We start from the raw sequence: 12,612 nt of genomic DNA, 5'->3' as shown, positions 1-12,612 counted from the left end.
CACAGTCAGCTCTATGCTATGAAAACCGCTACGTTGACTGAGGATCCATGGTTTTAACCCATTCATTTTTTCCCCCTTTTTTAGAATTCTTACTCAGTCTTTTTAACCAGCTTACAGCAGACAGGCAAGCACCATATAAACCTTGCTCCCTGCTCCGGGGTATTTAAAAGAAGTTTGTTAAGTCCTTTGGGCAGATAACTTCTTTAGGAATGCTGGTGCAAGACAAAGTTCACATTTTCATGCCATATGTTGTCAGTCACCAGGAAAAAGCTTCTTATGGGCACAAACGAGGTCCCCAGCCTTTGTCACACGGCAAAAATAAACACCCTTGGAGGAGTTAATTAGGCGGTCAGCAGCCACCCCAGTGTCCTAGGAGGGCTGCCCACAGACCTTTTACACACACACACACACACACACACGACACAAAAGGAGGCGTTTGTTAAATGTCACAAGCTGGGCATCTGGAGTCCGATTCGAAAGGTAAATACGTTCCGTGGAAGCATTCCTCAGATGTCAGGCCACAAAACAGCTCGTTTCCCCAAGCACACGGTCTCATTTCTAAGATTCCCCACAGCCCAAGGTCTGTACCCAAAAGGGGGAGCCGGGGGCGAGAGAAGGAGAGCAAAGGAGAGAAGGGGGTTGCTAAAAAAAAAAAAAAAAAAAAAAAAAAGAAAAGGAGCCAGAGGGAAGAAGGATTTGGAAGCTACTCACCGGCTAGCTATTGCCTCCGCGAAGCGAGCATGACTTCCCCGCGCCCGGAGCCTCCAGGCTGCCGCGCAGCGGATGCGGCGGGCCCCGCTTAAATAGCCGCCGGCCGGGAGCTTCGGGCCGCGCGGCCACTCCCGGAGAGAGATATGGTTCTAATCAGATGCTGGCAGCTGAGGACTCCCCAGGAATGTGCCAGGATGTTTTTGCTGCCTGGGCTTGGTAACTCCCCCTCAACGTGTCTGCAGAGTCTTCCAAACTTAACTGTTTATTAACTCGCGCGGCAGCGGCGGCGCGGAGGACGCGGCTCCCCGGGCTCCGCGAGCCCCACCAGCGGGGGGCGATCGCAGGGAACCAGCGACGGGAGGGGAAATGCGTTCGGGGCGAAGTCAAAAGCCCTAGACCGCTGCGGGCGGGGGGCGGGTGCAAATAAGGACAGGAAAGGGAAGCTCCGGAGGAAAGGGGTGGGATCCACCGAGCCTCGTTGCACAGATCCGTTCCCTGGATTGCCACTGCGAGTGATGTGGCACCCGGAGTCATCCCGACCAACCCGTTGGGGCCCTTTGAACAAAGGGCTGCCTTCACTCCTGACTTTCCTGACCAAGGACAACGGATCCTGCGCAGATCTGCAGTTTCTGAAGTTGATCGCGCGATTGCATTGCCCCCCTAGAAAAATTCGAGTCTCCCTCTTTGCAGATGCAAATGTGCTTAAATTACTGGGAAATCTATGTGTGCATATGTAAAACATACCGTATTTACATATGAAATATCCTGTATATACGGATATGAAAACAATATTCTCCCTAGGAAATGGATATGAGCAAAACATGTTCACATCTATGTAGCCTATCAAATAAGTTATAATATATTGATCAGAGATTATATACCGGCTTCCCTTACAGTGCATATATGCCCATATGTAGACACATAACATGACTTTGCACGAATTTCCATAGCATTTCCTATACTTCCAGGAAAAACATGAGCTGCAAGAAATAAAATATTTAAAAATACTGACATAGAGTGCTGAGTGGTAGAAGGTACTGCGCAGTGTTAACAAGCTGGGAATTCATTTTCTCCATATTTTAAAATCAAGAACCACTGTAAAACATCCACAGAAGCTCTGTTGCTTTTTGGAGAATTCTGAAATTACTCTTGTGAAAGCCGTGTCTCTTCCTTTAAAAAAATTATTTTTTATTTGTTAAAGTCAGAGGCAGCACGTAGTAAATGTGAAAATGCTAAACTGTGTCTCAGATGGGAGGGGGTTGTTGATTTTATCGAGTAAGCAACACAGTGAATTTGCATTTTACCTCTGGAAACTGAGGGTTCAAATAGGGCTCGTGGGACACCAAGGATGTATTTTGTGGTCCGTGCCTAGCCTTGACTGCAAAGCCACTGTGTAATCTGGGGTAGCTCAATGTGAGTGGCAATCTCTGCTCTCAAGTAGGTCATGCTTGAACAACCCATGTTGCGGGTACTGAGGGGTGCAGAGCAGCACAGCCAACCCCAAAATTCTACCCCTGGCCTCTACTATTTCTCATCCCCTGATACACCTGGGGGTGCAGAGGTGGGTAGGGCCATGCTGACAGTTTTCAATATTCCTCAGAGGTAATTTGCTATTAAAAAAACTTACTACGTGTGAATGACAGGAAGTATACAAATTTTAGTCTAGAATGGTATTCTATTTATAACGTTTATACAGAGAAATTTCATTCTAGTACATCGTAGCACATAGAGTTTTGTTTCTAAACTCAAAGTCCAGTTTCATTTCTAGTGGCTAGGTAGCTGGGAAAAGGGCTGCTGATTTCAGGCAAATGGGACTTTGACAATTAGAAAGACATGGGTGTCTCTTTTAGCCTCAATACGTAATATTTTCTCCAATCAGAAGTGCCCACTCAAACCTATTTTTTTTTTTAATGAAAGACTCTTAAGAAACGTTAACTTATGTTTGCTCTACCCCGCCAAATGGAAGGGGTTTGTCTAAGAAGCCAAAGGAAGAAAATGATTTCATCTGCTATGAGTTGTAGTTTCAAGAAACTTTGATGAAAACAGTTCATTTAAGAGCAGTGGGCTCACACTTACAATTTAAAATAGACACCTCTTATTTTGCACAGCAATCTGAAGAGTTGATGGTGGAGAATTCTGGTTTGAAGTGTATTTTTATATTTCTAGGGCACTGATATTGCTTCTGGCAGTAATTCAATGTCCTGCTCACATTAAGAAAAAAAAAAAAAAGAAAATTAATGTAACTCTTTCTATACCTAGTGAAACGTTGTCTCCATTACATCTAAGTTGTTCACTTTGCAACAAATCCAAAATGAACATCCTTCCCTCTGGGGAATCACACCAAAGCCCACCCAGATGTTCACCCTGCCTAAATTGTGGTCTTTTCTTATCACCACTGAAACGTATGTTCAGAAAATTAAGGTGAGGAAAAGTCAACGCAATGTTTGAAAAACAATAGTCTTTGAATGGCACTTGTCCCTTGCAGAAAACCTGCCTGTGAGGGAGAAGGAAAAAATAAAATAAAACAAATGACTGTGCTCCCAGCCTAGGAAAGGGGTAGTTAATCCCGTGATGGCTTGGAAGAATGCATGGTTTATTATTAAAGTAATCTCTTAAGATTTTCCTGGAATGTGCTTCCACAGCAACTCGGCCTGTTCCAACTATCCTATGCATGTGTCTTTTCTTCCATAATTAAGCTGTTTTCCCCTGTTAGCTCACAGACCTAATACTTTCTCTCCTCTTTCTCCATCACTTCTTCTATCCCCCTCTCTACTGCTCTTGTCCTCCTTAAACCACCCATTTGAATCCTGCCATTTCCCAAGAATTGTAAATGGCACTTTGGAACTGGCTATAAAGTAAATTGCCTGTGTGCCTTTGATGGCTTGCTGGACACAGAGATGTTCAAATCAGACAAGGATTTGTTGAATTGAACTAGCAAGGTCACATCTCTCTTTTTTCCTTCTCCAAATCATTTTAAAAAATGAAGAGAATGGCTATTGTTCCCAGAAAATGTTCTCTGACCTTGACCAGTCCTGCATATTTAACATTACAGAAAAACTGACCCTACCAGATTTGATGGCTGGCAAGTCAAAACAAATATCCGAGGTTTTTTTCGTATCTCTATCCATCTACCTGTCCATCTGTCTGATCTAAAATATTTAGAGGATAGCTTCATTGACGGCAACCGGTTTGTTTGTGTTTTGTTTTCTTGCTTACACCACAATAGCACCTCAAGACTAATATGTATTTTTCTGTTTTGTGCCATTTTAATAAAACTCAGGTGGTAGACCACTAGGGTACTTGGAAAAATCGGTATTTGTAAAATGAAGACCATTTAAAATTCAATAATATAAATGTATATAATTAATTACATTTCACTTACCAATACGAATTTTTATAATGAGAAATTGTGAAAGGGAAATAAATACTCTTATAAAAATTACCATTCAAATAAATACTGTCTTACTTGGAAAGAAGCTTAGCAAGAGTTATCAAAAATGAAAATACATAAAACGCTGCAGGAATACTAATATTAATTGTGAATGTAGCAAATACATACACTTCTCTATCCTAGGAGTAAGAATCTATCCACTAGAAATAAAGCACATGTATAAGATGTAAGGATGTTAATTGTATCGTTCATAGCAGCAGGAAGCTAGGACAAAGTATGCCTGTCAATGAACAATGACTGAATATGTTATAATTTATCCATACTATGAACTCATATGTAAGAATGGTTACATATGAGTTCATAGTATGGATGAATTATAGTAAATTAGAGTCAAACCTTGTAATACGGGAATATTTTGATTTAAGTTTGGTTGAGTGAGAAAAGCAAGACATAGAAAAGAATAGAAAAGATGTTTCTATTTTAGTAATATAAAAAGCAACAGCTGTTTATATATATTTGAGTACATGTGTTTGTGTGTGTATATGTAGGATTATCAGGGAGGTTGCAGTTCAGATTACTAGGGGCCTGGTGGAGACAAGGGCAGAGAAAAGCGGTGGGAGCCACGCAAAAAAAAAAAAAAAAAAAAAAAAGTTTTTTGGAAGATTTGGTACATTTTTTTAATGGAGTGAAAGATATATGCACAGGTTTGTGGTTTTTTTAAATTAAAAATGATTATATCATTTTAAGATAAAGAAAGAGAAGAAAAGAAATCCTACAAAGAGTTTTCATGGAGGTCTACCTTTAGGCTTTTCAAAAGTGAGTATTCATCAGTGTTCTCATTGCTAATTCAGCTCCTAGAGCAGCAGTTGTCAAATTGTAATATTTACAACAGTCATCCTGGAAGATGGCGACTAGGGTCAATTCCTGGGCCCAGCATCAGAGACTTCTCTGGAAAGGTCTGTAGTGGGTACCAGGGAATCTGTGTTTTAATCAGCGCTTCCAGGCCATTCTGATGCAGTGGTCTTGGGGACCACAGTTTGAGAAAGGCTGCATTTCTCCTGAGGTCAAGGGGATACTCTTTTGATATCCTTTGTGGGATAAGAACTATGTGGAGAGACAGAGAGAGGGATTCACTCAGAATCAAAACCACAGGACTGAGAGGCAGGGGCCACCTGTCATTAGCCACCGGCCTGGCTCTCTGGAGTCTCAGACAGGCTCCTGGATCTGATGGTATCTTCTCTCCCTGTCAAAGCTTGTTTTCAAAGAAAGAAAGATCTCATATCAGCCATTTTCATTGATGTGTACCCAAATATTTGCATTTTCAATCCCGTTTCTTCCTATAGAATGAAAGGCACCTCTCATTGTTTAAGAGAGGCATCTCTGGAAGAACAGGGACAGATTTTTTTTTTTTTGCTCTATTTTTGAGCATGTGGAGGTGACTGTCAACTCTACAACAAACTCACTTTAAAGATACCTAGAAAGATAGAAGAATATAGACTTTCAACTCCTGGGACAACCCTCTACTATCCCTGCAGTCACGCTACATCTTGGCTTCAAGGTGGTTACTTGAGAATTAAAACTATTAGGTTCATGATTGTCTTCATGACATAGCAAAGGAGAGTGAGATTTAGAATCAGATCTGGGTTAGAGTACTGGTTCCATCTCTTACTAACTTCCAGATTTAGGGCAAGCCACTTAACTTCTCAAGTATACAACTTCCTTGTCTATAAAATGGACATTCTCCCATCTCACCCTCCCATTTTGGTGGGAAGCAAAGACAACCATATAATGAAAGACTTTGGAAAGATTGATACTATAGCCACGCAGTAAATTATGTGGAAAGAATACCACAAATACATTATTGCTGGAAAGGTGTTCTTGTCCCAAATTATTTCCACCACCAATATCAGAAATTCGTTTAATAAATTGTGTGTTTTGCTAACTGTGCTCCTCTGGCTGTCGAGAAATTTCTTAAGGCTGATCCTTTCGGTGGGATAGTCCCAAACCCTGACTTTCTAACTTATTAGTGAGGATTATTTTAATAAATCAATTTCATTCCATCAAAGAGAGATGACTGAATTTCTGCCGTAATGGGGATATTGAAAGAGGGAGGGGATCAGAGAATGAGGCAATGAGCACTAAAGACTAACCTCATTTCTTCTGAGACCTATTGCTACTACTGAAAACAGGGTCTGGCCAGGCGTGGTGGCTCATGTCTGTAATCTCAACATTTGGGAGGCTGAGGCAGGTGGATCACATGAGGTCAGGAGTTCAAGACCAGCCTGGCCAACATGGTGAAACCCCGTCTCTACTAAAAAAAAAAAAAAAAATACAAAAATTAGCTGGGCATGGTGTTGCATGCCTGTAGTCCCAACTACTTAGGAGGCTGAGGCAGGAGAATTGCTTGAACCCAGCAGGTGAAGGTTGAAGTAAGCAGAGATCGAGCTGATGAATTCTAGACTGGGTAATAGAGCGAGACACTGCCTCAAATAATAATAATAATAATAATCACACACACACACAGAAGAAAAGAAGAGTCTAACCATTCACAGATATTCGATTCAGTCCCCAAACACTTCTGCTCCACTCCAGCCATATGCATGTGATATGCTTAGGTTCCTGGACTGGTTGAATAGCTTCAGTTCTAAAGTGGAATGGCCACTTGTGAATGAGGAAGGAATACCATTTGCTGTACCCACTCAGCGCACATGCTCAAAGTCACTTCTTCATTAGAGAATGGAGGGAAGCTGTGTCTGGACTCCAGGGTGATTTAACTCCCTAATTAGTGTGATGCACATGTACATGCATACGCTTCACACAAGCGTTTGTGTGCCTATGCGTATGTGCATTTTCTGGAGAGGTCCTTTTATGCTATCAAAGGACCCCATAGCATAAAACAATGTTAAATTCCATTGCATTATGGTTGCATGGCCATTCCACATTCTTTCTATTTATTTTTATCTGAGTATTTTATCTAATCTTTTGTACCAATCTTGTGTTTATCCTCACAACATCATTGTCAAACAGGTTAGGGCAAGTAATCCTGTTTCTAAAGGTTAGGAAATGTTGATGCAGGAACCCTGATTTACTTCTGTTCACAGAGTGAGAGACAGAGCTAGAACTACTACCCAAGTCTCCTGAAAGATCTAGAACCGCACAGGTCACACAGCCTGACTTAACCATAATTCTAGTGCCTAGTGACAACTCTTCCGGTTCACTGTACCCTGCAGTGGTCTGCCTGCACGTGGAAAAGCATTTTCTGTTATGCATACTCTTTTGTGAGAAAGTCACTGACACATGGAAGGGTATCCAGAGGAGGACCACTTGGACAGTGAGGGGCCCTTCTGGGAATCAGAACTACTGCGAGCTCCCAATGTGGCCTCGCTGAAATGGGTATGTAGAGCCAGGGCAAGCCTTTGTGTTGCAGGATAGGGAGGGAGGGGACATCTGTGACTAGCAGAACTCTTTTAAAATATTCAAAAGCTTGTCATAAGAAAAGTGGATTAGACTTCTCTCCTTGGCCACAGATGGTAGAGAGAGATCCCTGGGTTGAGTAATGCCCTTCCAAAATCCATGTCTACTTAAACCTCAGAACGTCCTTGACTTGGAAATAGGGTCCTTAGAGATATAATGATTTAAATGGGGTCATTCTGGATTATTTAAAGTCCTATCCCCTTCAATGAAGGCTTTTTATCTGTCTCATAACGCTTTTTATTTATTTATTTATTTTTTTTTTTTTGAGACAGAGTCACGCTCTATCTCCAGGCTGGAGTGGAGTGGCGCAATCCCAGCTCACTGAAACCTCCGTTTTCCGGTTTCAAGCGATTCTCCTGCCTCAGCCTCCCTAGTAACTGGGACTACAGCCACGCACCACCACACCCGGCTAATTTTTTTACTTTTAGTAGAGACAGGGTTTCACCATGTTGGCCAGGATGGTCTTGATTTCTTGACCTCATGATCCGCCCGCCTCTTTCTCTCAAAGTGCTGGGATTACAGGCGTGAACCACCCATGCCTGGCCCCGATAACGCTTTTTTTGTCAAAATATCTTGGCTTTTTATTATATTTGATTTTGCATTTAGCATGATTCTGGAGATAGTGCCTCTAGGTGTGAATCCTAACTCTGTGGCATACCAGCTGTATTTGAAGACTATTGCTGAACTTCTGTAAAGTAAGGGAAATGGAACTTCCCTCTTAATGTTATCAGAATGAAGTAAGTTAGATGTGTCGAGGGTTGATAGCAGTAGTTAGCACGTAGCACAGTACTGATGACAATGCAAAATAGTGTTTATTTTTTCAAGCATCTTAAATGAGTATTTTTTAAAATATCAAGTAAATTTGAAAATGAGCTTACCTTAAAACTCAGAAATTTTACTTCTAAAACAGCCTGCAGTAACTCCCACTTGTTTGCCAAGAAATACGTCTAAGAATGTTTAGAATAGCCAAAAGTGGAAATAGCTTAAGTGTCTATCAACAGGAAAACCGATAAATAAGTTACGGAGCATGCATCCCTTGGGAATCTTCTAACAGTAACAGGAATGGTGAAGCTCTATGGCCCAGAGCTGCTTGTATCAACATAGATGGATTAAGTAAGCAGAGCAAGTTACAGAAGACAGAAAGCGTGATGCCGTTTATATATGATTTGAAATATGAAAAATAAAATTACTTATTGCTTAGAGGTACAAATATTCATATAAATAAATGTATATAAAAATGGGGGCAATAAATCACGAATTCAAGGTGGTGGTTACTTCTGAGAGGAAGTAGGGAGATAAAGAAAAGGGCGCTCCAGCCACACTGGTCATTTTTTTCCTTGATGCTGGGTCCATGGGTGTGTACTGTCTTACTTTCGTGTCGATTAATGTAGACACTCTTCTAAAGCACTTTACAGATACTAATTTATTTACACCTCAGAAAAATCCAGTGCATTAAAACCTACCATCTCAATTTTACAGATGAGGAAACTGACTCAGGAGTCACAGAACTAGTAAATAGTAGAGCCAGAGCCAAGCTTTAAACCCAGGTAACTTGGTTGCAGGGTCTGTGCCTTTAACCCCTAGGCAACACTAACTCTTGTTATTATTTTACTGAGAAATGAAAATGCTTTGAGTGGAGCACACTCTCCACCCCAACTTTGGAATGCACCCTGATCACATTCCTTTTGTTTGCTCCTGTCACTGCTCCATGACTTCAGCCCTCCAGCTTCCTTGTCCTTCTCTGTCAACTTTGACATTTTTTTTTGAGATGGAGTCTTCCTCTGTTGCCCAGGCTAGAGTATAGTGGTTCAATCTTAGCTCACTGCAGCCTCTACCTTCCAGGTTCAACAATTCTTCTGTGTCAGCCTCCCGAGTACCTGGGATTATAGGCGCCTGCCACTATACCCACCTAATTTTTGTATTTCCAGTCAAAACAGGGTTGCACATCTTGGCCAGGCTGGTCTTCAACTCCTGACCTTGTGATCCACCTGCCTCAGCTTCTCAAAGTGCTGCGATTGCAGGCATGAGCCACCGCGCCCGGCCAAACTTTGGCTTTGTATCACAGCTCCTGTTGTTTGTTTCTTTCCTCTGCGTCAATGACTTCATCGGATTCATTTTTCTGACTTTGTGACTCAATACCCTTTCCAAGCCATCTCTGGTATCTGGACTTTCACCACAAGACTCTAATCCTGGGTTTAGCTTACAGAGGCTACAATCATTGGTGAGAAGGAGAAGAGAAAATGGGAAGTGATACATTATGGCTGAGCACAGCAACGAAAGGACATGGAAAGAAGAAATATCTCTGTAAGAAAGGGCTCAGGAGAGCTTAAGTAGCAGAAATGAACATGTGTGTGCATTGCGTGTGTATGTGTGTTCAGGATACAAGCTGCTGCTTTTTAGAATAAATAGTGGAGGAAGATACATGTTGTGAGGCTAATCCAAAATAACCAATAACCTCCACACGATTGCTACCTCACTTTCAGATATAATAACATCATCAAAATAGAGTGACTCTGATTTTTTCCCCATGGCAAAGAAATCATTCTTATTTTGGATAATATTCAAGCTAATTCTCCTTCTCAGTCTCTCTTGGTGAAAGGACATTCCCCCAGGCCACCCCAGAGAAGGAAACGTCATCACTTGCTTCTATTGAGAGAGAAACCAAAACTTCGGAAACCCGTGTAACAGGCTTCCTCCGCTGGATGGCTGTAGGCTCAGTTTTCCATGGAAGAACTGAGCTTACCAAAATTGTATTTGCTGAAGAAACACCACATGGGAAGGCTATGCTAGGTGTTGGTTTGAGGAGAGGGAAAACTAGTCTAGAATTATTGAAGTTGCACCTGAAAATGCATTAAGTCCTATAGGTCAACTGAGGCTAACCAGGAAATACATCATCATAGACTTATGAAAATGGGTTTATCTGACAAGTAGACATTTCCTATTTTTATGACTTATATTGAACATGAGGCAGGTTTAAAAACTAATGTTAGACGTTAACCACACCTAGCAAGTCAATTATGCTCTCTGCCTCTTCTTCTCTTCCTCCTCCTTTCTTCCTTTTCTTTTTATTTTCCTCTCTCTCCCTCCACCCTTGGCCCACACATGTACATGTACACACACACACACACACACACACACACACACATTTATATTTTGTTGTGATTGAGTTTGATTTGTAGGCAATAGTAGGCCAGTAAGCTAGATCCATGAATTTAAAATGCATTGACTTACTGTATTTGTTGATTTCTCTGTGTTAAAAACTCCCACCATGGCTTATTTCAAGCTGTCATTTAGCGTTACTGATTGTGGAGTTGGGAAAAGTTGAAGACAATTGGTTCTTGTTAGCATCAGCACTGGCTCTCACACATCACTGGTTATGAGATATGTACCAGTGTCTTTCTCTCTTAGCATTGGACTACTGAAGAGTCTCTTTCCACCATCTTCTTGGCCAATCAATTAGTCAAATTGACTAATCAACTACTTACAAGTAAAGAATCTCAAATGAAGCCTCTCTAGAACATGCTGCTTAAAAATCTGGACCACAATGGTGAGAGCATAATGACTTTTTTCATAATTAGCAGTATAGCATGATAGAAATATATGGGATTGAAATGAGGCAGGCATAAATTAGAATCCTGGCTCTGTTATTACCTAGTTATATGGCTTTGGATAAATACTTCACTTCTCTGAACTTTAAATTTCTTATTTGCAAAAATGAAAAACCATGCTTGTGTTGCAGGTTTGTGGATTAAATAACATAATAATAAATGTAAAATAAATTCTTGGCAAATAGCAGGCCCTGTGGTAGCTATCATTGTGAACTGCAAGAAAAAAAAAAGAAGCATTCAGTTTCTTCTCATTTTAAGATTTTCTCATAAAAAGAATTCTTAAACTTTTAGAATTTGCTTTTATTGTCTGATAATGAATACTGACAGGTGACAAAACAGTTTGATAGCAGATAAGTATTGATGGAAAAAGCTTGAAATATTTTTATGTATTATTTTAATTTTCTGATAGCTTCTCACTGTCTCCACTGCTACTACCTTGGCCCAAGCGATCATTGCTCTCACATGGATTCATGAAATAACCTCTAACTGCTTTTGCTCTTACCCTTCCCACAGTCTATTAACAGCATAGCAGCCAGGGATCTTCATGAAATACGTCCAAAAATATTACACTTTTGTTGAGAACCCTTCAGCAATGCCCATCTCCATCAGAGGCAAAACCAGAGTCCTTACAAATGGCCTTCAAGCCTCTATTGATTTGCTCCTCCCATCCCCCATCTTAATTTTTTAGCATCTGCTCATACAGATCTTCCCCTCACTTCGTTTACGGCAGCCACTGGTCTTCTTACTGTTCTCTAACCACAGCAGGCTCACTGATATCTCAGACTGTCACACTGACTATTCTTTGCCTGGATTGTCCTCCTCCCGATTAATGATTGCTTAGGTCCTGTCCCTTAACTACTTTAGATATTTGCTCAAATACCGCTTTATCATGGAGAGTATTTTTGAACATTGTAACGGGTTGAATAGTGTCCTCCAAAAATTCTGCCTGGAACTTGTGAATGTAACTTTGTTTGGAAATAGAGTCTCTGCAGATGTACTCAAGTTAAGGTGGAGCCATACTGAATAAGGGTAGACCCTAAATCCAATCGCTAGTGTCCTTTTATGAAAAGGGAAATTTGGATACACACAGGGAAGAAGGGAATGTGAAGCTGGAGGCAGAAGTTAGAGTGATGCAGTTGTAACCCAAGAAACACCAAGGTTTACTGGAAACCACCAGAAGCTAGGAGAGAAGAGTGGAACAGATTCTTCCCCATACCCTTTGGAGGGGGCATGGCCTTGATGGCACCTTGATTTTGAACTTAATTCTCCAGAACTGTGAAAAAAATCAATTTCTTTTAAATCAGTTCCTTTTTGGTAATTTGTTAGGGCAGCCCCAGAAAGCTAATGCAATCATTACATTTAAAATTGTTTCCTTAGTACCTTATCCCTCTTCTTCAGTTTACATTTTCTCCATAGTACTTATCACAA

General features: G+C 41.0%; 1 protein-coding gene across 7 annotated transcripts in view; it reads right to left on the bottom strand.

The window, feature by feature from the left end:
• Positions 1 to 12,612, bottom strand: part of DAB2 (DAB adaptor protein 2) — a 93,369-nt gene that overhangs the window by 51,009 nt on the left and 29,748 nt on the right. For 2 of the 7 annotated variants that reach the window (XM_032278882.1, XM_032278883.1), the window contains exon 1: positions 10,808 to 10,826. The exons of 1 other annotated variant lie outside the window; for it this stretch is intronic. The gene's annotated coding sequence lies outside the window, so the exon portion shown is untranslated. Of the gene's footprint in view, positions 1 to 711; positions 1,270 to 10,807; positions 10,827 to 12,612 lie in introns of those variants that run through there. 4 more of the 7 variants (XM_032278884.1, XM_032278885.1, XM_032278888.1 and 1 more) reach the window with 3 other exon arrangements.

Source organism: Sapajus apella, unplaced genomic scaffold (assembly GCF_009761245.1).
Source record: "Sapajus apella isolate SASKATOON/1434 unplaced genomic scaffold, GSC_monkey_1.0 scaffold11, whole genome shotgun sequence".
NCBI lineage: Eukaryota > Metazoa > Chordata > Mammalia > Primates > Cebidae > Sapajus > Sapajus apella.
Note: the sequence above shows the minus strand (reverse complement) of the source record. Positions and strands in the feature narration are given on the sequence as shown.